This window comes from Sturnira hondurensis, unplaced genomic scaffold (genome assembly GCF_014824575.4).
Source record: "Sturnira hondurensis isolate 20B ecotype Veracruz unplaced genomic scaffold, ASM1482457v3 Scaffold0007865, whole genome shotgun sequence".
Classification (NCBI taxonomy): domain Eukaryota; kingdom Metazoa; phylum Chordata; class Mammalia; order Chiroptera; family Phyllostomidae; genus Sturnira; species Sturnira hondurensis.
This window is the reverse complement of record NW_028080496.1, coordinates 5,397,525-5,423,553: the sequence shown is the minus strand read 5'-3', so window position 1 is coordinate 5,423,553 and position 26,029 is coordinate 5,397,525. Positions and strand designations below refer to the sequence as shown.

At 46.4% G+C, this 26,029-nt stretch overlaps 1 protein-coding gene and 1 long non-coding RNA gene across 2 annotated transcripts in view; one reads left to right on the top strand and one right to left on the bottom strand.

The window, feature by feature from the left end:
• The window catches only part of LOC118991989 (cytosolic carboxypeptidase 4-like), a 305,722-nt gene that overhangs the window by 30,510 nt on the left and 249,183 nt on the right, over window positions 1–26,029 (top strand). The gene's annotated exons all lie outside the window — the stretch shown is intronic.
• On the bottom strand, window positions 17,740–20,250 carry LOC118991992 (uncharacterized). Its single transcript, XR_005067517.1, has 2 exons — window positions 19,837–20,250; window positions 17,740–18,421 (listed from the first exon to the last, which is right to left on the bottom strand). It is a non-coding gene; the product is annotated as an uncharacterized LOC118991992 (long non-coding RNA).

The following is a 26,029-nucleotide window of genomic DNA, read 5'->3' as shown; positions in this document are numbered from 1 at the left end:
TAGGTCGCCTTTTCCTTGGTTATTTATCTCCCTGAGTCATCTAGCTCTTTTGAATTATTAGCCTTATTCCTTCATTGCCCTGCTGCTTCCTCCTTGCTCCTATACATCTTCACTCTGCAGGAAACGCTTTCCTTTCTATTTACAGCTTCTCCCTGCTCCCCACCCCTCCCTGCGGCCCAATAACGGCCAAGGAGATAAATAAGAAACATAACTCTTTTGGGCTATTATTATTATTTTTTTGGTTATGCTGCACAGCAATATATATAATAACAAGAAAACAAATCTTATTACTAAAGTAATTACAATAAATAAAAAAATAACCGAGAGTGGAGCTTGAGGAACGGAGCGTATCAGGGGAGTGATTGCACCAGGATTTGTAAAATTTAATTTACTAGCACCAGCCTCACTGCTGTATTGGTGCCTCGCTTAGGAGACGGCGTCTAATTAGAGAGTGTCGTTATTGCTCTTTGAAGATGCCCACCCCTGGCTGACTTACACTTTGGGCCTTTAAAGGGGAAATTTGGCCCAAGGAATCCCCGGAGAAAGTTCCTTGTCGGCAGCAGCCCCTCGCCGGGAACAGCAGCACTTAGCGTGCGAGTTGTGTAATCATCAGAGCCCGGAGCTGCCGGAAATAACTCAGCATCCTTCCCTCTGCCCGTAGGTGATCTTCCCCTGGACCTTCTAACCGGTGGGTGTTCACCCTGTCATGTGCGAATCCCCACAGACAGGTCGCAGCGCACTCCTTTCCAGACCACGCTGGGAACGACCGATCCCTTAAGTGTGTGTGTCTCCTTCCAACCATCTAATTTCATCAGAAAGCAGTTTGTGTCCATTCGCTCTTGTCTGGTCTGCAGTGGGAATGGGGCACAGTTATTTTACTTCATCGACCGTGACTACTGTTTTATTTAGCACATAGCCGTCTCTCCTCAATCCTTTTGGTATCTGAGTCACTTCTCTTCCTTAACTTACATCATCTGTGGTCTGTGTTGAGTCCCATCGTGCGGCCTTTTAAAAATTATTATTGCCACTGTTCGCTTTCCTTAATTTTCTCCAAGTTCCTCTTGGGTGTGGGAGGCAGATGAGGCATGGCATAACAGCTTCACTGTGCCTGTGCACACAGGTTTTCAACACCTTCTCAGTCTCCCACACATTTAAGATGCTGGACATGTGCACAGTGTAAGAACATATCATACCACTCTCAGTCACCATCACCACCACCACCTCCATGGTCACGGCCAACCTCAATGATTAGAAAATGATGAATGATTATTTAACGTGTGCTTGGCATGGCCGAACAGTTTATGTGTATTGTATCTTTCAATCCTCGTGACAACCTTCTGTGGAAAGGACTAACATGGCCTTCCCCAGGAGGAAACTAATACTTTAGGGGCAAAATAAGTGTCTAAGGGTGCATAGGACACAGGGAGTAGTTGAATGAAGATCTTGAGTTCAGGTGTGTGTTACTGGAACCTCTCCACTTACCACTGCATTATACGTGAAATCAGAAGTCAATTAAATCCTGTAATGTGGGTGTTAGAAGGATGCTTGCTTTCAACAAATCCAGTCCCACCCTCTTTATACAAGAGAAAAAAGTTGCCAGTAAGGTTCAGTAGGTATTGAAGCCCTCCCAGTGTGAGAGCTGCGTTTAGAGGCCAGGTCACCAGACATCCCCCCGCGAGGCCTTTGCATGGGAGAGGATAACGCGCTCGAGAACTGTGCAGACCCTTATCCTATACATGGTCTTATGACATTCAGGCATGTGAGGCAAAGATATGTCCTTGAGACAGAGAAGGCAGGGTTTTGCATGGAAAAGAATAAAGATGTAAGAAACCCTTCAGCCTGTCTAAGATGGCTTCCCAGGGTGGCCAGATACCAAAGGGAATTCAGAAACTGGAGGCCAAGAGCCCATGGAAGGAGAGCAAAGGTCTGCAGGTGCTTCCTGAACAACACCCACAGGTGGGTGTTCATGGATGTTTTTTAGAAGAGGATACTACTGTTGGAAAACATATTCAGATCTCATGTAAATAAATTTCTTTATTGCATAACTTACCAGTTGTACTGCAGTATTAACATGCATGGAGACTCCCCAGTAGGGGATTACGAAGTATGGCATTTATTGAACTCACTGGCACAGGGTCACATTTTTTCATGTTCACCCAGATAATCTAGAGGAATATCAGTGATTCTTCACCCCGGGAGATGCCGCTCCAGGCTTTTCACTGAGATGCAGACACGAGATGAAGCCTAGTTATAAAGCAGCTCATCAGCACAGGGGCTGAGAACATGGATTCTGGAGCTGGGTTGCTTGGGTCTAGCACTTGTGAGCAGTGTGACCTTGAACCAGAAACTTGGGAACCAGGCTCTGAGATGCCAGATTGCTGCACAAGGTTCATGGTGGCCCGTTTTGGGGGAGAACCCCTGTGAGGGAATGTAGGAAGCTGGGTCAGGCGTAGCACAGAGTTGAACTGTGATGGTTGTTTCCTGGGAAACTTAGCCATTGGGATGGCCTCTTGTGTACTGAGTTAAGAGAGCAGAACAAGCGTGTCTTTTGTACACCCCACTGGTGGCCCATCATTTCCTGTGGGCTGCTTTCAGAGATGGGGTGAAATCTCAGGCAAGGAAGGCCTCTTTTGGCTGAGGGTCATTCTCTGGGGAGGAACTTAGCCATGAGCCTCAGCAGCCAATGGCAGCTGAGGAATGAGTTCTTCAGCCCGAAAGGGGATTCCATGGTGCTTGACTCCCCTCCCCTGAACAAGGGCAATAACCGCAATAGCTTCTCATTGACGCCATTTTGTTAACTGAGTTCCTGTACAATATCCTTGGTATTGACTAGAGCTATTTGTATTAAAATACTTAAGACAAAAATACTTCGGATACATAGCATTTGTTTATTATGGAATTCACAGTTATAGTTAAAGCAGTGAAAATGGGAAGAATGAAAAGAATTATGTTTTTTCTCCTAGTGAATGAAAAACAATTTTAGTGCCTATACATTACCATATATTTATTTACACCATAGCTTTTGTGGCCTGAGACAAGGAGGCTGCTCCCGTTATCTTTGGATGCGTTCTTTCCCCAAACACGTACATCTGTGTGATGAGCGCAGTCCACTCCTTCCGAAGGCACTCCCCCAGACAGCGTGTGTGTTCGCTGAGAGAACACAGCACTGACTCCAGGCCAAGGTGCAAGTCGAATAGAAATGACTAGATAGATGACAACAGCCTAAAAATTCAATTACGATGTTGACCTGATTTAAAAAGAACTTTATCCATTGAACAGATGGCTTGTCCTAAAACAATGTGAGATGAGCATTGTTCTCTAAGTGCAGCCTGCGTGTCCGGAGCTTGGCCTGCACTTTCCGATGTCATGGCAAAGAATTCCGATGTGTGTGAGTTCTGATGAGGCCGGGCCTGCCTCCAGAAGGAGACTGCGGCTCGTTAGGGCCTGTCGTTTGTAGTTGTAATTCTGGAAATTCAGACAGCGAGACTCTCTTCAACTGTAATCAAGGCCATTGAAATCCATCTGATCTAATGTGGGGAAGACTTTTTTGAAAATGTAATTCAGCATCTAGCTATTAATCTAGCCATCCTGACACTGAGTTATTGGATGTTCTAACTCAGTGGACTTGGCCATTGAGAGGCTTAGCATATAATGCATGTAATGTAATAAATATCCTCTGAAAAACAACTTATTTTCCTTGGGTAGATCATTTAAACACATTGCATAGCATTAAATAGATTGTATATCTGGAAGAGTATTTAGAATTATTAGGTTCAAGCCAGTATTTCACTGTGCAGATCAAGAAATAAACTTTGAGATTCGAGGCTACTTGTCAGTGCTTGCCCAGTTCACTCACATAGATGAGATTAGAAGGCAACAGACTTGTTCATCCTACTGATAAAGCTCCGTGGAATGGATTTCTCCTGGACAGATGTTTTATCCCTAATGGATTATTCCGCAGAGGAAGATGTGTGTGCTGTAGACAAATGCATTTCTGTGGCCTGGTCATACAAGATGGAGTCCTAGGGACCTTAGCGTTTACTCCAGCTCCACGTCCTGCTCTTGGAATTTCTTGATGGCATTCCTGCCATATAGCTGGGCTGCACTTTAGCCGAAGTGGGTGAATTTATGTTCTCTCATGGGAACTTTTCCATTGTTGATGGTCCCTTAGGAGGTCATTCCTTGCACCATTGCTAAAGTCTCTCTTCTTGAAACTTCTACCCTTGATGCCATGCAGAATAAGTTCAACCACTGCTCTTCGGACCTTCTGAGTAATTAAAGGCTCCTTTTATATCTCGGCCAGGAGTCTTCCTTTCTCAGGGTGAGCATCTCTGGCTCCTGCTCCCACTGCTCCTGTGATGTGTTTTGGGGTCTTTCCACTGTCCTGATTACTCCCTGAATTGCCTCACTTACTAGATAAAAGCTTACTGAGCGTGTGTTGAGAGACCTTGGTAAATCCATGGCTATAATGAGGAACAGAGCAAGTTGTTCATAGTGTAGAGGTGGAGTTAGGACGTGAAAAACAGTGTCACACGGGGTTCGAGGGGATGTCAGAGGAAGGGTGCCTGACTTAGTTCTGGGGCCCAGGACAGCTTCCTGTGGCATCTCCATTGAGATCTGAGGGAAGAGAGGCTTGGGGGGTGCGGGGTGAGAGATTTCTGCAGAGGAAATGCAGATGCCCAGGAGTGTAGGAGAATGCCTAGATCTCTGTGAAGGTAGATTCCCAGGTGACCACCCTTTTCATTCTAGAAACCCACCTGCTCTTCACAAAGCCTAAAGCGGGAACTCTGGTGCTCTTCTGATTGCCTGATCATATTGCTCCCTCCTTTATCCGCTCAGTGTCAAGTCCCTGAGTCCATTTTTACAGTCAGTGCCACTGGCATGAATGTTTCCTGCTAGATCGTGGTGCAGTTAATTTGGTCAGACCGAGTGCTTGAACTCACGTGTATCCCAGTTCCAGCCAATTGGATTCTGTTCTTAGGAGGCCACTCTGGACTTTGACTCTGCCATCCGTTCCATCGGACTCTCTCTCAGTTTACTCGGAGCCTTCAGTGTTGATGAGAAGAATCTCTTTTATCTTTTCACCACATCACTGACACACATGTTGAACTTGAGTGAACCAAGGGCAATATACTGGAATATGTTCCACCAAGGTCACAGATCTGTTTAATTATGATTATTCAACCACTTTCTAGTCTATTTTAGGCCTGCCATTGAGCCCATCTTTCTTTATAAAAAGTACAAGGAAATCTCGCAAGACTCTTGCAAGTTCCTCATTGAAGGCCTGTTAAACTCCGTCTCCTTAGCTGATAACCTGTCAGGGTGTGCAGTGTCGTGGGGTTGGCACAGCTCGGTGACTCCTGAGTGGTTCTCTATGATTTCCACTCCTTTTCGAGGGGCCACAGACTTCCCTCTCAATATGTTCTGGAATTTGGCTGAAGGTCAGCGTCAACTTTACTGATTTCATCTGCCATTTTCCTGTTTCCAAAAATAGTGGGGGGCGGGGCATATATTCCTCTCCAGCCTTGTTCAGAATTCGCCGTAGTTCACTGACATTATCCCAAGTAAAGGGTGGGCCCAGCCAGAGGCTTTGATGCATGAAGAGGAACCTCAGCTCCAGACTTAGGGTGACTCAGACTTGTGCAGGCCCCGTCCTAACCCAGAGTTTGCCGACCGGGGTGTTCACCAAGCTCGTCAGGCTGAGTTAGTCCAGGGCTGTGAGAGCCACACTTCTCCGAACCTTGGTCACTGAGCTGACGTGTTACAACCGGGTCAGAGATCACTGTGGCTGCAGGCGTTTCAGTCCAGGAAAGTCTTTGTGACACTAATTCAGTTGTTTCACTTCTGTTGGCTTAATGCTACTGGGGTCCAGTAGAGTTCTGTCTCGGGGACGGTTAGGTCATGGGTGGTAGAGACTGTCTGAGCGCTTTTTGATGGTGCGGTGCATTATGAAACTATGTCCTGGGTGTCTTAGGTGCTTTCTTGTGTGAAAATGTCCACACGTGGTGAGTGTGGAGGAGTTGAGGAACGGAATTCTGGACTGTGAATGTTACTTGAGAAACCATTCAAAGTCAAGGATTCTGGCATAATGTGAGCAACTTTTTTTACACAGGGTGTTTCCTTCTTCAATTAAAACTCTGGTCACTTATATCAGTGATTTTCAAATATGGTTGATCATCAGAATTCCCTGAAGAACTTTCTAAAAGTACAGAGTTCAGGGTTGCCCTTCTAGAGATTCTGGTTTCCGATTAAGGGGAGGGAGCCAGGGGGGTCTGAGAGTCTGTATTTTTAATATGCTAGATAGTTCTGCAAATAGCCAGTGGTTTGCTGCCTGTGTCTATAATCTTTTTTACAACCACACTTTCAGAGGATCGCGGGGAGAGGTTGTGAGCGCGGGTGTACACAAGGGTGAGAGAGAGAGAGAGAGAGAGCAAACATAAAAACGATGTGTACGGAAAGAACTTCACCAGGAGAAACAGGAGGAGGCCCTTTCCAAGTCAGGAGCAAACATCATTTTTTTTCCAAAGCATCCACTAGAGATGCGTTTTGCCACATCTGTGCTATAGCGTAGAACGTGAAGCGGGAACGGGGAGCCAATAGAGGAATGAAGCCAAGACTGTATCTAACACTTGAACACTGAAGGTTTGTAAACAGAAAGACCGAGAATTCTCCAAAATAAATGTCAAAGGCCCCGTTCAGCAGGTGTGGCACGAATCTGCAGAGGGTACGAAATGGCTAGTGGACAACATAGAGCCAACTTCTGTGTCACCGAAGGAGGGGGTTCTGTCGGATCCAGGGTGAAGAAAGTCTCCTTAGACAGATGTTGGAGGAGTTTGCCTGTTCCTTTGTAAAGCGGGATGGAAGGTCATCCCAGTTGGGGAATTATATTACTGTGTGTTAAACAGCCATTGTATATAACACACATATAGCATAATCACATATTTTATAGCACATTACACATTATATATCGTAATAATTTATACATAATGTATATCATATATAAACTATTGTTATATGTAACAGCATATATAATACATATACAGGGTGGGACAAAAGTAGATTTACGGTTGTAAAACAAAAATAGTACAATCAATAAATAATAATATAAAAGTAAACTCTTGCATACTCACAGCTGTAAACATACTTTTGCCCCACCCTGTGTTAGTATTTTATATATATATACATATATATATGATATGATATATATACATATCAGCCACTTGCTTGAGCAAACTCAAGCTGAATTGCATGTGGTTCCACTCACATATGAACCCCATCACCTACATTGCTTTGGTGCTAATTAAAAGGGTCCTCTCGGGCGTATGATCCAGCCAGCTAGAACCAGCGGACAGCGAAGCCTTGAATATTATGTCCAGCGTGAGCAGGGGACAGGGGCTACACTCCAGCTACGGGCAGCCTGAAGGAGGCCTCTTCTGCCCTGGGAACGCAGCCCAATAGACAGGCACATGCCAGTTCAAATCCTTGGTGGGTCCTGTTCCTCAGCTGCCCGCGAAAGGCTGCTTAGTTACTCATTTTGTCTGTTTTGTGATGTGCTCTATTTATTTTATTCAAGGAAAGGCACTTATTCCACGTTTCTCTTTGTCACTGAATTCCTTTGTCTTTGACTGAACTGAGAAATCATTACCGGGGAAGACACTGCACAGAAGTCGTGTTTGTGGGAAGAGGGGGAAGAGGAACAGCTCTCGGAATGAAATTATAAAAGTTTCATTTTACAAGGGTGATGACAAATGCACTAGACCTTTCTGTAATATCCATAACCAAGAAACAGAAATTGCCTGGGGATGCATATGAGTGTCTCTCACAGGGTATTTTGGACATACTGCATGTCATTAATTGGGCGATATTTCTGTGAGTTTGAAGCTAGGGCATCTCCAGGGTCCTAAGTGACATTTTCCACTTTATGCTGCCATTTAATGTCTTTTATGTTGTTTTATTTTTTTTCAGTCTATATTAAGCATTTAGACCCATAATTTATCATAAAAAATGCTCTGCAATTTTTCGTGCATGGTGTTAAGAAAATACCTACTGGCATTTCACAAGACTGACCATTCATATCATTTTGACAATTTTTACCAGTCTTCATGGGACAATCTCAGTTTATATCTGGCTTCTCAGTGTCATTATTCAGCCATATACCCTTTTATTCTTAAAAATGAGAATGGTGCATTATATGGCTCCCTAACTGGGATCAACAGAGTCACAACTTACCCGACTTCAGTTTCAGCATTGTCAGGTCCTGCGGTTGGCTGGGCTTTTTCTCAGCTCTGTCTTCCCCGGGAATCGAAACTCAACTCCCCAAACTCTTCTCCGGATCTGAATGTGCTGAACAGAATAATAGAGGTTGGCAAGGCACAAAGACAAAGACCTTCTCGCTTTTCCTTTCTTATTCCTGACCTTGCAGAGAGAAGTACAAAAGGGAAGGGATCTGAAGTACTCCAGGGAGCTCCGCTCTCTGCTTTGTCCATGCTGAGGCTGGGATTCGGAGAGGGTTGCTTGCCGCTGGTGAATGGCCTGTTCCCCGTCCCAGAATGCTTTTCCATTCTAGCAGCACACAAAAGGGGTCTTGAATAAGCTCATTAAAAGGGAGGGTAATGAAACACTGAGCCAACATGAAGGTAGAATTTTATATGAATCCACTCAAAACTCTGGACATTTGGGACTTTTATCAAGGGCAGCCGTGGGTAGAAAGCCAATAAAACAAAGAGAAGGACAAAGAGGGACTCCCGGCCTTCAGGAGCAAGACAATATCTTGGCTTGAGGCACCATGTCTATTACAGTGCAATTAAGTACTTAAAATAAGGAGAAATGTCTTAAATCCTCTAGGGAAAGTGGGAGTCAAAGCTGCCTTTTGCCATCCTCTGTTTCCCTTTGCACCTGTTTTCTGTATATCCTAAGTTCTTTAAGGGCTACAGTGAGAAGCAATCTACTTCTTAGTGTCCCTGAATGGGACAGTTTCCAGGAGCAGATGCACTTTGTGTTTTTGGTACGTGCTTAGTTGTTTTTTTTTTTATGAGTTGATTTGCATTGTGCCGTTCCTCAGAGAACTCCGAGCGAGGGAGTCTGGAGTGGGGAAGGCAGCCCCGGGAAGTAAGGCCTTGTGTTCGTTACAGTGCCGTCTGTCGTGAGAACGGGCTCGCAGCAGAGCTGTCTGACTGGTACCTGAAGGTCGGTAGCAACACCTTGGATCCCTACCTGCCTGACATGAGTCAGGGGTGAGCTAAGTCTTTCTAAAAGCAGAGAGCTACAGGAAGCCCTTTCTTGCCTCGAGATTAAATAATTTTGGCCCCTTTTGGAGATTCATGTTCTCAGCAATCACTGGAAGAAAAATTAATTGAAAGGTTCATCGCCCCCTGGAGCTCCTGGTTGCTCAGTGTTTTACAGAGCAGGTGGTTAGTCTCTTTGAGAGCAATGCTATGGACGAGTGAAGTTTGAGCAACAGAATAGACATAGGAAGGGAAATATGGCTTACAGCTTCATAGAGGGTTGTGGCGGCCCATAGACAGGGTCCCTTTGCTTCACTGTGTGTCCCCACCAAGGCACTGCGAAGGAGACCCACTCTCAGGGTCACCAGGCCACAAGATTCTTAGGTGTGGAATAGGATTCAGGGTGCTCTCTCTGTTGGAGGGTGTCTCTCTTATTTCAAGACCATGAGGAAACAGATGTGCATTGTATCTCTAAGTTGTGGCTTAAAACATGTCAGACATGGGGCTCTGCCGTCTCCAGAGCCAGCCCTGTGGCAAGCTTCATGGGGTGGGTGTACTCTACCACGCTGAATTTGGAAAGAAAAAAAAACATCCTCTAAAATGCCACCTTTGCCACACATGTATGATAAATAGGAAAGAATCAGAAATCTGTGATTTTTCTTTGAAAGTAAAAGTTTTTAAAAAATACATTGCATGTAATAGACTGTCAACCACACTGTTGAACTGAAAACTGTAGCCGTGCCCAGCAGAGTCACAGCATAAATCTGACAGGCAGGGCCCCAGCCAGGTGTTGCACAAACGCCACTGGGTTTGTAACTTCAGTCCATCTCCAAGGAATCAGTGCGAAAGGCCTCCCATCCTGGTTTCTCACGGCTCTGTGATTTCAGGCTCTGTTCTCACCATGTGGGTGAATACAACCTTGAACCAGGCCTACATTTGTCTTTCTATTTTAGGCAAATGGATTCTTCACAGGACATGTTGTTGTTCATACAGTCAGACATCCCTTGTCATTGCCTTTGAGCTTTGCTGTGTAAAATGCCAGGATAGCCAGACACATAAATAAAAACAAAACAGAAAACTCCATGTGGCAGCAAACAGCAACCATACATTGATTTGATGAATGTGCTTTACTCTTGCCCACACTGGCCACACGTTCAGTCTGCGCTTTAGCTTTCAGTAACTGAGGTCGGGGCTGCTCTTCTGGGGGGGGGGAGGGGTGAGACAGTGAAATGTATCCTTGTTCAACCCCAGTATTTTGTCCTTGGAAATAAAGTGTCTGCTTTGACTTCTCTAATCTTTGAATTTCCGGACACTGCAAACCAAAGCATAATATTAATGCTCTTATACATCTGGAGAATGCTCTGAAAATGCAAGCCATTATTTCAGTACATGCCTTTGAGTTATAATACATAGGATTTTCTTAACATAGGATTTGCTGAGCACCTCAAGTCAGGATTTAGTGATAGAAAGAAAAAATTATTGTTTCCAAATGCTATTCTACATCTTAGGGAAGCAGAGAAATAATTTTGTCTTCAACACACACACATACACACACGCACACAACCAAGCCTGAGAGACAGGCCCAGAGGAGCTCATGAGACCGCATATGGTGATATGTGTCTTAACAGATGCATCATACGTGGTTGTGGAAGCAAAGGAAAGGCCCACAGAGAATTAATTCTGCTTTGGAGGAGCAACAGAGGATCCGTTTACAGGTGGTAATGGGGGTTTTGATCTGGACTTGGAATAAGCCTTTCTAGACTTTGTGAGGAAGTAAGGTTGGATTAGTTTAACTTTGTGTTACACATTTTAATAAAAGGATTCTTGAAGTGGGTGGTTGCACTTAATATTACACAATCCCATTCAGTTCTGGGGACAGCCCTGTGGGAGAGGCGGTGTTGGAACCCCTTGTGCAGGTAAGGAACCGGAGGCTCAGAGGGGCCAGGTAACTTGCTCACAGTCGCACAGCCACCGAGTGACAGAGCTGGGGTTTGAATCTGGTCTGTCCGACTCTGTGACAACTCTGCAGTGGAGAACTCAACGTGTGTACATGACCAGCATGTTAATGGGATCCATTTGCTTATGAACAATGATCTTCTTCATTAGCCAACTGGATGTAAGACCCCTCTATGTACCCCCTTTCCAGAACTGGGCCCAACACAGTGTCAGGAGAGTGGAGAGCCTGACTGAGAATCCAGGGTGCTCAGTGGTACTGAGAGCCCTGTCTCCCCACCAGTAAAATGAACACAGCGATTCCTCCCTTACGCAGTAGTCAGTAGGATTAAAGGAAATGACACATGGGGGCGGGGCTTAGCACAGTGCCCAGCATGTAACAGGGATTCAGGATGGTGGTGCTTACTGTATACATTTCTGATTTATGATCGAGCAATTCAGATGGTTCCAGCCCTTCCATGAAAGCCATCCTCAGAGTGTGCTTGTGTCTCAGTACTAGAAAGTAAGAGAACTGGGTGTGAAACCTTTCTGTAACCCAGACCAACTCTCCCTGCTTAGTCTGGGTAACTGAGAGGCTGGCTTGCTTCCTTACTCATCCTGGTGTGTTTGCGGTGTCTGACAAGCCACGGAAACCTGGCATGCAGTTCGCAGTGTCAGCAGGCTGCATCAGCTTGTGGACTGGACTGTGGCGATTCTGTTAGGGCCCAACCATGGTGCTGGCGGCCCTGACCCCCATCTGAGTCTCTGGAGCCTGCCTTTCATGATGGCCCTCAGTGGAGGCTCCTGGTTGCCCTGAATTGGGGGGGCAGCCTTAAATGCTTACCCCCCCTCCAGCCGACCTGCAGGTCCTGGAGCTCCAGGGCTGAGTGCTGGAATCCCCTTTCCCACCAGCCAGCTCTGGAACCCCCCCGACTCACCTTTTCCCCTCATCTCTTCCCCCCAAGTTGGGGTCCTCCAAGCTTCTCAGCACCCCAGCTCCCTTTACTGGGCTTCAGCTGGTGGCTCAGGATTTTGTTTGACCAGCAGCCAACTCAGAGGCTTGAGTACAGCTTGTCCTCACGTCTGACCTCCCTACAAACAGCCTGCGTGTGAGCAACTGCAATGGAGAGAAACCAGTGTCAACACACTATGAGTAACTAAAGCCCACACTTTGTCTGGATGTCCTTAGCTTTTATCTAATGCATTTCCTTTTCTTCTTTTCCTTTTTTGGTCTCAGGACCCCACCCGTGACACTGCATTACGTTTCCCATTCCTAGCTCCCCAGGCTCCCCTTGGCCTTCGGTTGCTCAGACTTTGTTTGGGGTGATGGTGATAGTTTTGAGGGACCCTGGTCAGATGCTTTGCAGAATATCCCTTCATGGGGATTTGTCTTTTCATAACTAGACCGGGATTGTGGGGCTCAGTGAAGACCACAGGGGTAAAAAGCCATTGTCATCTCATCCCGTGAAGGGAACACGCTGCAGACATGACCTACCCTGTTGCTGTCGGCCTGCGACCTGGCTGAGCTGGCGCTGCCCAGGTTCCTCCGCCACAGACGTCCTCATTTCCCCTGGTTTCTACACGGCTCTCCTTCTGACCCACCCTTGTCACTTAAATAAATCAGGTCCCCAGCAAGGAGAGCAGACATAAAGAAAAATTGAGATAAAAGCCTGAGGTTAGGAGATCAAAAGCCCGAGGCTATTCTGCTTTGGGTTTATTATTTTTTTTTTCCTGGATCCAGCAGCAAAAAGAAAAAAAAAAGACAGTTTTCTATGAGAACAGTGAGGAGCAGGTCCCTGGAGGGTGGGCCCAGGCCAGTACGTTGGTGCAGGGATAGGTCCCGTGACTGGAGGGCAGGTCTCCACACTCACGCAGGGTGCTGTGCTGGGCCAGCCCTGGTGGCTGCATGGTTACAGGAGCACTGGCTTTCACCCTGAGGAGCTGCTCAGAACCAAGTGGCCAGGCGTGGCTCCGCTGTGGCGCCAGCCGGGCTGTCTGGTAGGAATCCACTACCGCTGGTGGTCAGTAGCCTGGCAGAGGGAGCCCGACTCAGCTGAGTGAATTCCTTGAAAGAAAATGAAGCTCCTTCAGCTTTCTTTTTGGCCGTTGGCCACAAACTTAATGGATGAGCAGATGGGCTTTGACCAGAGTCAGGACAGAGAGCGTCATTCTAACAGCACGTTTAGCTCCTTGTGGAAGGAGGAGGCAGCAGCTCAGTCTGTCTGGGGCTGTTCCGTGGAAGGGAAGTCAGTGTTTGTCGGGGGAGCGGCTCCCAGGGAAACATTCAGTGGAATGTGGCCATGGTAGTCAGCGGAAATCAGTCGCTCCCAAATCTTCCCCTCCATGCATACACAGATCGACTGCTCCAAGTGTGACGCACAGCCTTGCAGAGAGAGGGTTCGCTCCATTCGAGGTGGGCGGGAGGGGTGTGTTCTGCAAGAACTCAGGCATAATCGTCTGGTGTGTGGCACCTTCAAGGGGGATGCGCCTCAGCCTAAGCTCTGGCAGCAACACCCACTCAGTCTCCAAGCTTCAGCCTTTCTCTGTTAGGCTGGGTGATTTCGTTCATGTATCCACTAAGAACATCCAAACACCAGTATTCAGTGAAGGAGGGTGGAGCAGGTGGGGACACATAGAGCATCTTTCTTGGGTAACTCTCTCCCGTCCCTTTTATCCAGAATTACCTTCTGCAGCCCTTTCCCCTAATAGACAGAGATTTACTGAAATGTAAGCAACGGGACCCAGAGTTTCAGGTTTTCCCGACTGCTTTGGACCATCCAGCACAGGGCAAATGCAAGGAATTCTCCAGGCATGTAAGACCTGTAATATTTGATCATTAACTTACCCACTCATTTCAACATTTCAAAAGAATGGAATCTGGGTAGTTACTTGGCCAAATTAACCTTTTTGAGGACTGTCCTAATCATCTGGGTTAATTGCCACCCTGAAACCAGTTATTCACATAAACAGAGTTTTATGAGTCTCATTTCCCTATGACCTTTATTCTGAGTGCCCAGGGATCTGACAGCATGCATCTGAAAAGTGGAAAAAGGTCCTCTGGCTTTATACTGAATTCGATAGCATCGGCCTTGCTCCTCAGCGGTGGAGCGCATTGTTCAGCTCACGAAATCGGTGAGGTGAAGAGAAGAGATGCTGAGAGGAAAACAACTGAAATGCAGGAAGAGCCTAGGAAAGGCCCACAGTGCAGTTTGCTTGCACTTAAATTAACGGATGCTGATTTATTTACTTATTATATTTATGGGAGGCACCCATTGCTTATTAGCCCCTGGATACATTTTAAAAGGATCGTAAAAGGAAACACTCCTTGTCATTATGGCTAATTAACATTCAAATTGACTAACTAACATTTAAGCACAAAGAACAGAACCGGTCATGGGCCAGTCAACATTTCCATCAGAAGCTGTTAAATAGAATCTATTAGCGGGTCCCATCTCCTCTACTTTTCTACCTGCTGCCAAAATATCTGACACCAGAGAAAGTCAGATCTGAGCAGGGGAACTGCCTTGTTTCCACTGTGACAACTGACGTCCGACATGTGCCTAGGCCCATCGGATAGTCATTGTAGTATGCAACAGGTGGTATACGAGGCTTGATTAAGTGGACGTGACTCCCTCCCAGAAGTGGTCTGCAGTTCCGCTTTAATTGTGGCAGAAGACAGGAACACATACCATTCAGGGTTTCCCATGTGGTGATTGCTGGGGTCGGGGAGTGGTACAAGGAGACTAAATGGAAATGGGAAAAAATGCAATTAAGATAAAATAACATTCAGGGTTTGTGTGTCCCATTGCTTTGGGTTTGTTTTGTTCCCTCAGCCACAACAAAGCAGAGCTTATGCACTCCCTAGGCTGTGCGTGGGATGGTGATCTTGCTGGGATATGCGTGCCGAGAGGGCCTCGAGCTACTGTGCGCTCCTTCAGTTGAACCACGTGCGGGACCGGGAGAAGAAGTACAGAGGGCCCGGCTCAGTGGTTCTTCTCAGAATTTCTAACGTCTTTAGCATCTGGAACGTGACACATTATCTTTCAGGTTGTCACTCACTTAGTGTAGACCACAGATGAACACGTGGGGGCTGGAGCCAGAATTCGAAGTCCCCAAACTGCTAGGAGCATCCATTCATGTCCCCGAGGCTGAATGCCCTCCCAGTGGACTAGGCAGTAGAACCTGTTGATTGAGTGAGATAATCGGATAGAGTGCTTAACACTCTGCCTGGTGTGTAAGAAATGCTCTGTTGATTTGGGGGCTATATTGATCATAGTTAATGTCAATGACAGTACACGAACGCCTGTTAACAACAACTGCAGGGTCCTGTAGAAGTGAGCCTGCTTGAGTGCGGCCGGGAGGGTGATGGTATGGGTGCCATGATTTATAGTTTTAACCTGAACATTTCACCTATAGTGCCCTAGGGTGTGCTCGAGTGTGGCATTGTCATGTTACAGAATGACATGCCTGTGGTTTTGTGATAAGGGATTTTGTGGTTTTGAAAAGGGGGCATTATTTGTGCCAGACTCTGTATACTGGCCTCTTATTTTAGCTCAAGTTTATCCTCAGCATGGTTCATCAGAGTCTAAGGAAACGCTGAAATTTAGTCTCTTCCCTTAAGATGGTCCTTCGCGTGTCTCCTTGGGTTGACCACCTCGGTGAAAGCTTTTCACCTTTTTCTTTCAGCCCTTCCCTCTCGCTTTTGGGCTGGTCATGTCTTACCAGTCTCCTTAGTCCTCAGCCGCACGTGCACATGGACGATTGTTCACTTACCCCGTCTGCGGTGATTGGAAGAGTGGGTCTGGGGGAGGGCGTCTAGGGGCATCCTACTGGGACTAAACTCGGTGGAGGTTTCGTCTCCTGCCTGGAGCTGAGCGTCCCTGGAGTCTGCTGGGTGGAGGAGAAGGGGTAGGCTGAAGCAGAGACCAAAATAAGTCGCTAAAATAGGTCAATATGGAGAATCGTGTGATTAAGTTTCAGGCAAAAAAAAAAAAGACATAAAATGGGAAAAGTGTGTGCATTGGTCTGTGGGAACATGTTTCTTGTTGAGAAAGATGGCCTTGTCTAGGGCTGGCCTCCTGCACAAGACGAGTGTGGAGGCCAGGAAAGTCGAGTGAGTTTCCATCTGTTCAGCGGACGTGCAATGTGTCCCCAACCTGTGCTCGTCTAAGTGACTCACGTTGCACAGATCTCTGCTGCGGTGGCCACTACACTGGGTTCATGGAAAGAGTTACATGAGTAATAATTAACATAAGTTGACAGCCATGATCTCAAAGTGATTCTCTTACAAGTAAAGCAGAGCAGGAGCGGATCACAGGGAGTGGCTGCCTACAGTTAATTATTTTTGGCGAATCGGCCAAGGAAGGCCTGAAGGGGTGTGTGACTAGTTTTCAGAGACACCACCTGAAGTCCTGCTGATGGTTCTGGGGAATAAAGAATAAACAGTCACCAAAGCTACGACTTCTAGTTCTTCCCAAACTCTATAACTCTGCCAAAAGAAAATAAACCCGCTTTGATAAATCTTGCGGTAGCCATCTTCATTCAGATGGGTCTTGATAGTTTTTTTCTCTCCGTCTAATGGCTTCAAACTTCATAGTGATTTTCCATAAAAACCATCACGAAAGTATCCTTTTCCTTACTTGCTATCAGCAGAGAGGGAAACTGAATGGATTATGGTTTTCATTATGTTGTAAATTAGCTGAATTTGAGGACACCAAGTGCGGGTGTTAACACGGGAGCAGAGAAGTTAAATATGAAACATTGGTCGTAAATATTGCTGTCATGTTTGAAATTCTAAGTGCCTTGCCTTTTGACCTACATTATAATAGCTGGGTCATGAGAAAAATGTGAGCCAATCTAGGTAAACTGTTCTCCATGCAAAACACTCAAAATAGCCACATTCTTACTTTTTATTTTCTTATCTCCCAATATTCCCTGGTCATATGCTCTCAGCAGGTTAGAACACTCACTTGGGAACTTACTTTGTCTTTTCCTTGCCTTTTTATACCATTCATTTCATCAAGAAGGACCTTCTCACTCCCCCTAAATCATCCATGGTTACCAGATTTAGCAAGTAAAACTGCACGGCACCCAATTAAATTTGAATTTCAAGCTAAATGACAGTTTTCAAAAATATGTCTCATGCAATATTTAATGAGATCTCTGTTTTTCCTAAAATTTTATCTCTTTGTCTGAAATTCAGTGAATGGAGACTTTGTATTTTATCTCGCCACTGTCTCCCTCTGGCACTCTCTTCTGCCTTAGGAAACCCTGTCTGTTATTTGAAGCCCCGCTTGGGCGGGGCAGTCTCTGCAGTGGCCTGACAGCGGCCATGCTGACCTGTGAAAAGGGTCCGGGGAGGCGGCTGTGTCTGGAGAGGCATCTCATCTCTGTCTGGTTGTTTCTACATGGAACATGGAACTCGAGTTGCTAGATATGAGTCATTTTCAAGAGGAGCTGGAAATTTAAAAAATAAGTGTGTGTTACCTGCCAATGTTTAAATGTTGGGACTAGTTAAGTATTTTAAAAATTATCCATGGGTTACCGATGTGAAGACTCTGGCCACACGAATTATGTTTTTTTTCCCATATAAACCCTCTCTGATAGCCCACATTAGGGTAGGCCTCTTCCAAGTTCAACTCCATTGGCAGCCCCATTCTCGTAGCTCAGTATTTGCTGCCCTTAATGGTAGATTCTGATTTTTCCAAGAAGACTGTAAACTCCAAGATAGTGAGGACCATTTTCATCTTTGAATCTCCAGACCTTAGTATTCAGTGCATTATCAGCCAAAAGAATGAATGAATGGGTGAATACATAAATGAATATGCACATTTTGGTTTAGCCAGATTTCACCAGAATTATCTATAGGTCCATGAATCAGACTTAAAAAAAAAAAAGCAATACAAAAGAACAAAAGCAGACTTAAAAAAAAAAGCCAAAGCACAGAAATCTACAGCTTTTGAAGCCATGACCACAGAGTGATACATTGATGCTATTAGGATGTGGCTCTATCTCACACACATCTTCTTCAGACTTCGTGAAATGAGTGACATCCTTTCCACAAGAGCTGCATTCCTCGGGCCTGATTCGCTCAGGCGGCGTGTGGCAGAGAGGTCACATGGACAGAAGCACGCCCGGGTTACTCAGAGGGGACCTTGGTGTTAACGCGTCCAGCGCAGTTGAGAATAGCCCATAAGAGACTGGAGGGGCCTCTAGCAGGTGCCCTCGCCAGCTTTATCTCTGGAGTTTCAGCAGTAAATCTTGCTCTGGAAAGAAATTAATTTTAAGTTCCTCAGTATTAATAAAAACATTAAGGACCAGTATAATAAAATTTTACTGACTGATTTCCCACCATAATTTGCCTCTGATTCCTGTGCAACCATATTATATTTTTATGAAATGCAAACACTGTTTGCAGGCTGCATAATAATGACAGTAAAAGAGCAAATAATATTTTGAAAACCATTCATTGGGATCTGAGGCATTTTGGGTTAGGAAATTTAATGCTCTTTTCATAGGGGATGCATAGAGTAATTTAAGGAAGAAAAAAAAAAAGAAGGAAATCTACCCAGCTGCAGAAATGCTGAAAAGCACATAGCACTCTCAGGATGGGCTCATACATTATTTCGCTGTCCTCAGAAGCGGATGTCTTTGTAAAAATCTTCCAGGTCATCAAGAACAGAGACATTGAGAATGTGATCAAGAGTCTGTCATCAGGGGCTAAATGGACATGGTGATGGTCTTGCCCCTGGCGCAGACTGGAGAAGAATAATAATGACACCACATTCTTGCCACCTCCTTCCTTGCTCTCTCTGCTTTCCCTCACTCTGCTTTTCTCTGAAGAATCACCACCCCATCAGTCAGTCAGATAAGAATCCTTGCTAGGGACTCTGCTTTTGGAAAACTCTAAGAAAGATAAGCAGTAGTGAGTGAGAGAGAGAGAGAGAGAGAGAGAGAGAGAGAGAGAAGGAGCATGCCAAGGTTACTCTCTCTGATCTCCCTCAGCTCCCATGGGGTGGGAAAGGATTTAGACCTTTCCACATGACTCTTAGGGAATGGAAAGTCCCTAACAATCTAGCTGGAGGGTCTGCCAGAAAGGTTTACCCCCCTCATGTGTCCCCCTTACAGGGGACAAGATCAGAGGCCCCCTGTTCCCTGTGTCTTTTTAGTGCCCTGCAACCAGATGAGTTCTTGGGGAAAAGGAGAGAAAATGAAACGAATTCTAATAGCGAGTTAAATTCTGAATTGACCACATTTTCCCCCAATAGAGTTGTTTTAAACCCCTAAAAGACAATTTAAACCAGCAAAAATTGAGATACCCCAGATTGAAAATTTAAGATGTTCCTTACCCAGTGGGGTGGGGCTGGAGGGGGAGTGTCTCTTTGGGAGGAAAGGAAGAGGACACGTTGTCTTGGTGTGCGTGAGCTGGAATGTGAATGAATTTGTGACTGTCCTGTGAGCATTACTGCTGTGAGCATCATCCCACCTGTGTGGGTGTGCATTGAATCTAAAGCCCGGGGGCTGGGGGGTGGGTGGGACAAGAACAATCACGTTGGTGCTCCCTGAGTTCAAGTCCATCACTCTGGGCAATGTGACCCCTGGCAAGCTGACCGTAAGCTTCAAGTCCGCCATAGGGATCCGGAGAAGTTAAAATCTGTAAAGCATGTGAACTTGTGCTTACCCAGATGTGACTTGTTGCTATGGAGATTCTTCTGGGATGAATGGATGCTCACTGGAAATATCTGGAAACCCTTTTGGCAGAGCAGGGACAGCCGTAGTGAGGCTTGGTCAAGGAAGCTTCTGCTGATGCAGCCGACTCTCTTCCCTCTGGGGACACAGCAGCGCACCCCCGTGTCAGTTGGATGTGTAGATCTTCACTGTTGAATACTCCTCCTGGTCAAGCAGGGCAGGGGCTGGACTCTGGAGAAAGTAAGCAAGATCCCTCCAGGGCGCAGTGTGGCGGTTCAGCAGAGCCTGCATCGTCTGCCCCCCACTCTGGGCCTTCCTTCTTCTTTTCTTCCAACCTGGAGCGTATTTCTGTGGTCCATTTTCCCCTCCATCTGGCCTCAGATGGGTTCATTCGTCCATTTATCAGGAACAGAAGCCAGTTGAAACAAATAAATAAGGTGGAAAGGAAGGAAAACTTACCACCCGAAACCCCTCCACTGAGCTGTGACTTGGGTACCACAGCACATTGCATTAAACCGTTTCTTCTTGATGCATTGGGGCTGGGGAAAAGGCGACAGTGACGTATGGAAAGGCCCTGTTAGTAGAATTGGGGCTGCGGGTGATAAATGACACAATATGTCAAAGAACATCTGTTATCCATCACGCCAGTGTCTTTGGAACACTTGGAATAAAGTGAGAGAGAGAGAGAGAGACAAACACAGGGAGGGGTCTGAGAGATGGGCGAATTGAGAGGCAGTAAGACTATACATGCCCGCAAGAAGACAGGACAATAACCTGCGAACCTTAGGAGAGCCAAAGTGATTCAGGGAGATGAACTAGCCAGAGTACCCCCCTTCCCCTTTATTTTTTAAAAAATTTAATCAGCTTCTAGTTGAGTGAATGAAACCATCAGGCAGGCTGGGGAGGGCTGGGGGCCGGCTGTGCAGGGGATGGTTCCTTTCGTTCCCAGACACACCACCCTGGAGGTACGTGGGATCTCTGCAGGGCCAGGCAGACCCAGTTGAACATCGTGCAACCTCGTTGACAGCCAGGAGGTGCTAGGCTCGTCCAGGTGAACACTCTGAGGCCCATGTCAACCAGCAGGTTTTGTGCTAAGAGGGAATGTTCATTTCCAATTTCTTAGCACTCTGTCCTTCTAATGTTTCTTCTTATGGTAGTAATGCGAACACCCATCTTTTCTATTTGGATGCAAAGTTTCTGATTATTTTGTGTCCTCGGAGGACCCGTCCCTGTGTTTTGTGTTTCTCTTGGTGATATTATGTATGCAACTTTCCCAGGGTGGGGCCAGAGGCACCCAGGAGAATAAATGGATTCCTTGCTGCCTTCAGAGCTGCAACTGCTCATCTTGTTATCTGAGAGAATAAGTCTGCATTAGCGAGTCTGATAGATCAGACCCAGATGTCCTGGGAGTGCATGTGCTTTTATTTTCGATGCGATCAGAGGCAGGAATGCTTATGAAAATGACTACACTTTCATATTTGCAGAGTTACCCTCCTTGGTGCTGATATTTCTTCCTGAATATTGATTTAATGTCTTTTTAATGTATATCTGGATTACTTTGCTGTGCTATCACAGTAAAGAAAGGCACGAACAGGAGTGAGGTGCTTGGAGCCCACACCTGGGCTCACCTGGGGTGGTTGTATAAAATGCACATCCCAGGCTCCAGAACTAGATTCTGATCTGGAAGTTTTGATTTAGGGTCCTGTAAATCTGAACTTGTAAAAGTCTATCCAGTTCATTCCGATGATCAGTACGGTGAACATATTGGTTGCAACCTAAACATTGGTTTTCTCCTTCTCTGGCCACCAGTCCTCTCTGCGTGTTTATCCCAGACCTTATCTCCACCGTGAGATAAGGTGAGAGAGACCCCGCCCTTCCACCATTCAGGCGGATGGGAGAGGGTGGATGCTAAGACCTAGAGCACCCTTTTCCTCCAGAGGCAGTGGATGGAGATGCGTGCACTGGAACTGCATGGGGTGTGGAACTGCAGGGAAAGCCTCAAGCTGGGGGGGCTGCCATGTGCAGCCTGAAAACGAAGCTGACACCCTGGAAATCAGAGTGGACAGATGGCCAGAAATGAGATGAATTGACTGAGCTTCTCGATCAGGCTTGTCTGACTTGAAATTTATGTCTCCATATTTCAGTAACATCAGCTGAAGTGTTTAAGCCTGTATGAGCTGAGTTTTAAGACACTCAGAACCCAAACAATCCTACCTGCTACAGAACACCAGATTTAGGAAACCCTGCTCTGAATTCCTTCCAAATAGGTAGAGAATCCAAAATTGTCATCAGTCACACAGTTGAGCTACTGATACTACCTGCCAGGGCCCATCTCTGGACCGTGTGGAATATCAAGAGTTGCAAAGTCTGGATCTTCTAGGAGCTGACCAAGTGAAGAGAGGGACATATGCCTTTCTAAAGACGAGCTAGTCAGATAAGACAACGTCAAAGTGCAAAGAGAAAAGTTCCATCTGTGCCCGAAAGGATGCCACAGGGATCAAAGCTCCGTACAGGAGGTAGCGTTTGATCTCGTCTCTCTTGGCTCCCAAGAACCATCTAGCAATCACTGGGCTGTTCTTGGGCACCTCCTATGACCACAGAGAAGATAAGGTGGAGACAACCTCTGTTCGAGGAGGTACTGCCTGCCACTCTTGAGTTGAGCCAGCTGACAGCACGGAGGGCTGAGCCATGGGTGGGTAACTGGTCCAAGGAGGGGGATAAATTCATTATTCATGGGACTTGTTGAAGCTAAGGGCCCAGCTTCCCACCTTTCAGCAGTTAACAGGCAATACCATGGATTTTCAATCCTTCAGTGGCGCCACCAACCTCCCAGTCAATAGCAGTGTTCTTATGGAATGAAACAGAACTTTCCACAAAATATGACCCCTGCTGTCTTTCGGTCCTCACCTCCTCATTCATTCCCTGACCTTCTCACAATGCATCTGTCACACTGGCCTCCTTGCTCTTTTGGGGACACACCAAGCTCATCTCAGGCTCCCCCCTTTACCTTAACTGTTCCCCATGCTCAGGAGCTCTGCCCCTGTTATCTGCAAGAAGCTCGCTCTGCTCAGATGTCTGCTCCTGTGTCACCCCACAAGAGGCCTTCCCGATCAGCGGATACACGAGGTATTGCCCCGCACTCTGCTGCCTGCCTGCCTGCCCTACCCTTCTTCTCCGTTTCCATCGCGCTTTTCACCTTCCCACCTGATGTGTCCAGTGATGTACTGGTCACGGGTCTTGCCTCTCTGCATTGCAGTGCCGTGAGGATGGGGACTTCGTCTCATCTGCTGCTCTGTTGCCAGCTCGTAGAGCAGTGCCCCGGCACTCAGTCACGGTTTGTCAAACAGGCAAACGTGGGCTAAAGAGACAGGAAGATGCGAAGGACCAGAGACCAGGCACAGCGGCTGCATTCAGTATCATCCAATACAGGGAGCGATTCCCCCCGCCGTCCATATTCCTCTCTTCATGTAAACAGACAGACACCTCAATTAAATATAGATGCGTGTTCCTGAACCTTCAAACCCAATACAGGCACAAAGGTATTAATAATACAAAATGCATGCTGTCTGGCATTGCTCTGTGAAGAAGATGGAGAGGAAGGGGAGGAGGCCTGAGCATCTTCCCCTCCGGCAATCTCTTACCCGTCTTAATAATATTTGGAGAGCTGGATGGAGGCATTTTATCCCAGAAAGCAGTCTGCCATCTTTCCAGGATTGCCTGAATTTACTACTGCAATTACTTGCAAACAGCCATCACGTGTTAGACTTTTCTCATCTGTAGGAAGCTGGTCAATTTATTTTATTAGAATCTTTTCCAGTGCCTGACCCTAAAATAACTGATTTCAGTGTTTACATCCTGAGTCGCAAGTTAATGAAAAGGCCCCGGCAGCTCCATCCAGGCCCCAGATGTCTGAGCGAAACCTGCTAACAACAGCCGTGAAACCCACCCAGTCTAACACGTTGGAGCAAGGTTTCAGTCTAGCATATTTTAAAACATCTTATGGATTTTGTGAAGAGACAGTTAATTAAAAAATTTTTTTTTCTGGAGCTTCTATCCATGTTGGTAGCTGATCGATGCCACTTGCCTTTTGTAGAATAATCTGCTACTTTTTGCTTTTTTTCTTATTTTTCTCAATTTCTCTCACCCACTTCTGCGTCTTTGCTTGCTTTCTCCACCCAGTGCCAAAGGCTCTTTGTGATTTCTGGGTCCACAGGGAAAACCTCAGACAAGTTCCCTTGTAAATACACACAGAGAGAGGACTGTGGAGTCCTTCCCGAGGCCTCTGCCCGTGCACGCAGTGATCCCGTCGGCCTTGACGTGGTGAATCCTGCCGTTGAAAAGGAACCCCGGTGGGAAAGAATATAGGGCTGTTGGAACTCCCCTGTGTTGCTGTAGGCATGTGCAAAGGCACACGCACTCTGGGAAACATTTTCAAAGATAGTTTAAAGTAAAAAATACATACTTATCATGCGATGCAGCAATCCCACCCCAAGATGTTCACCCAAATGCAAACTTGAGTCCACATAACTGTTCACAGTAGCTCTACTCTAAGTCACCTGAGACTGGAAGCGATCCAAACGTTTATCACGAGATGAACAGATAAACACATCGGGGCAGAACCAGGCAATGAAATGGTGTTCAGCAATAGAAAGGAGCCAGGGCTGATACATGCTATGCCATGGGCCGACCCCATTATGCTCAGTGAAGGGAGACAGGCACAAAAATGACTGCATTTTTGTGTGATACTATTTGATAAGATCATTGAACAGGCAAAGCTAAGTTAAAGTGCGCTTGTCCAGGGACTGGGAGGGGCTGCTGTCCGCAAAGCAGAGCAAGGGACCTTTTGAGGTGCCGAAAACGTTCCATGTTTTCACCGTGGTGGTGATCACACGGACGTCTGTATTTGTAAAAAAACGCATCAAACAATGCCCTCCAAGTGAGTAAATTTTACTGTCTGTAAATTGAACCTCAATAGCATTGATTTAAAGTGAAAACAAAGCAAAATTAAAACAAAATGAACTCATGTTTACAGTCTGTTCTCATCCAGATCCTCCAGCTGCCAAGCCTTCTGTCGGAAAGAACTCTTACCCCCCCGGAAGCTCCAATGACCATTTATATAGAATTTTGCAGGTTTGGTGGCTTGAGGGGTGTGTCAACAGATTCTATAAATTAGCCACTTTTGCAAAGTTCAAGATAAAAGTTCATTTTCTGCCGGTAGAAAAAAGGATAATGTTAGAAGCACGTGCTACAGCCATCAGTAGTATTTCCTCTTGGACTCCTCCGGGCCGTGGGTGGCTCCGTGTCCTGGGTTCCCTGTGAGGGTCCTTGTCCTATTTCCACCTGCAGTGCCTTTGCTCACGCAGACCCATGGCACCTTCTCAAGCCCTTGCCTGTCCGCCGTCCTGCTTCCAGGGTCACAGCCTGTTGCTGTGTACGATCAGCCCCGGGTTTTGTTTCTGCCATTTCGACCCATGTGGGAGAGTTGGCAGTTCAGTGCCCGGACAAAGCACTTCTAGCCTAAGAGGGTCATGGGTGATCTGATCTTGTTTCCTTAGTTTGTTTTGGGATAAGAGTGCTAAGCAACTATTCTAAGTCCCCGGACCTTGACCTTGAATGGAACTTCCTGGGGAGCTTTACAAATTATCCTCTTGCCCCTGGCCTGCACATCACCATCTCTGCAGGCTCCAGTGCCTCTCACAGGCCACCCGCTAGAGACCCACTGTTCTGGGAGCGCTGCCACCTCTGCGCTGTCCGCAGAGCAGGGGGGCCAGGTGTCCGGCCAGCTGTGCTTTCACAAGGGAGACCTCCGAGCCATCTCTAAAGGAACCCACCCAGGTCGCACCTTGCTACCTGAACTCTTTTCTCGGAGAGAAGAATTTGCAATGAGCCCCTTTACACCTACTAGCGTTCTTCCCAGCCCCCACCTGAGGAGGACGTGCAGTAGTGTCTGGTGTTTACATAGCACTTGTCTCGCGGAAGCGCGCCTACCATGCAGGTTTGCTTAAAAGCCCCATTAATCCTCACGGATTTTTTTATTTAAGATTTCACAGGAGTATCACACCAATATATAAATGTTGAAAACACTTTTAAAAATATACATACATGCCATATGATATTCTACTTAATATTTACATCCTATAACCTCTTATGTACAGGTGTGTGTATAAAACACGTATTATCCATGT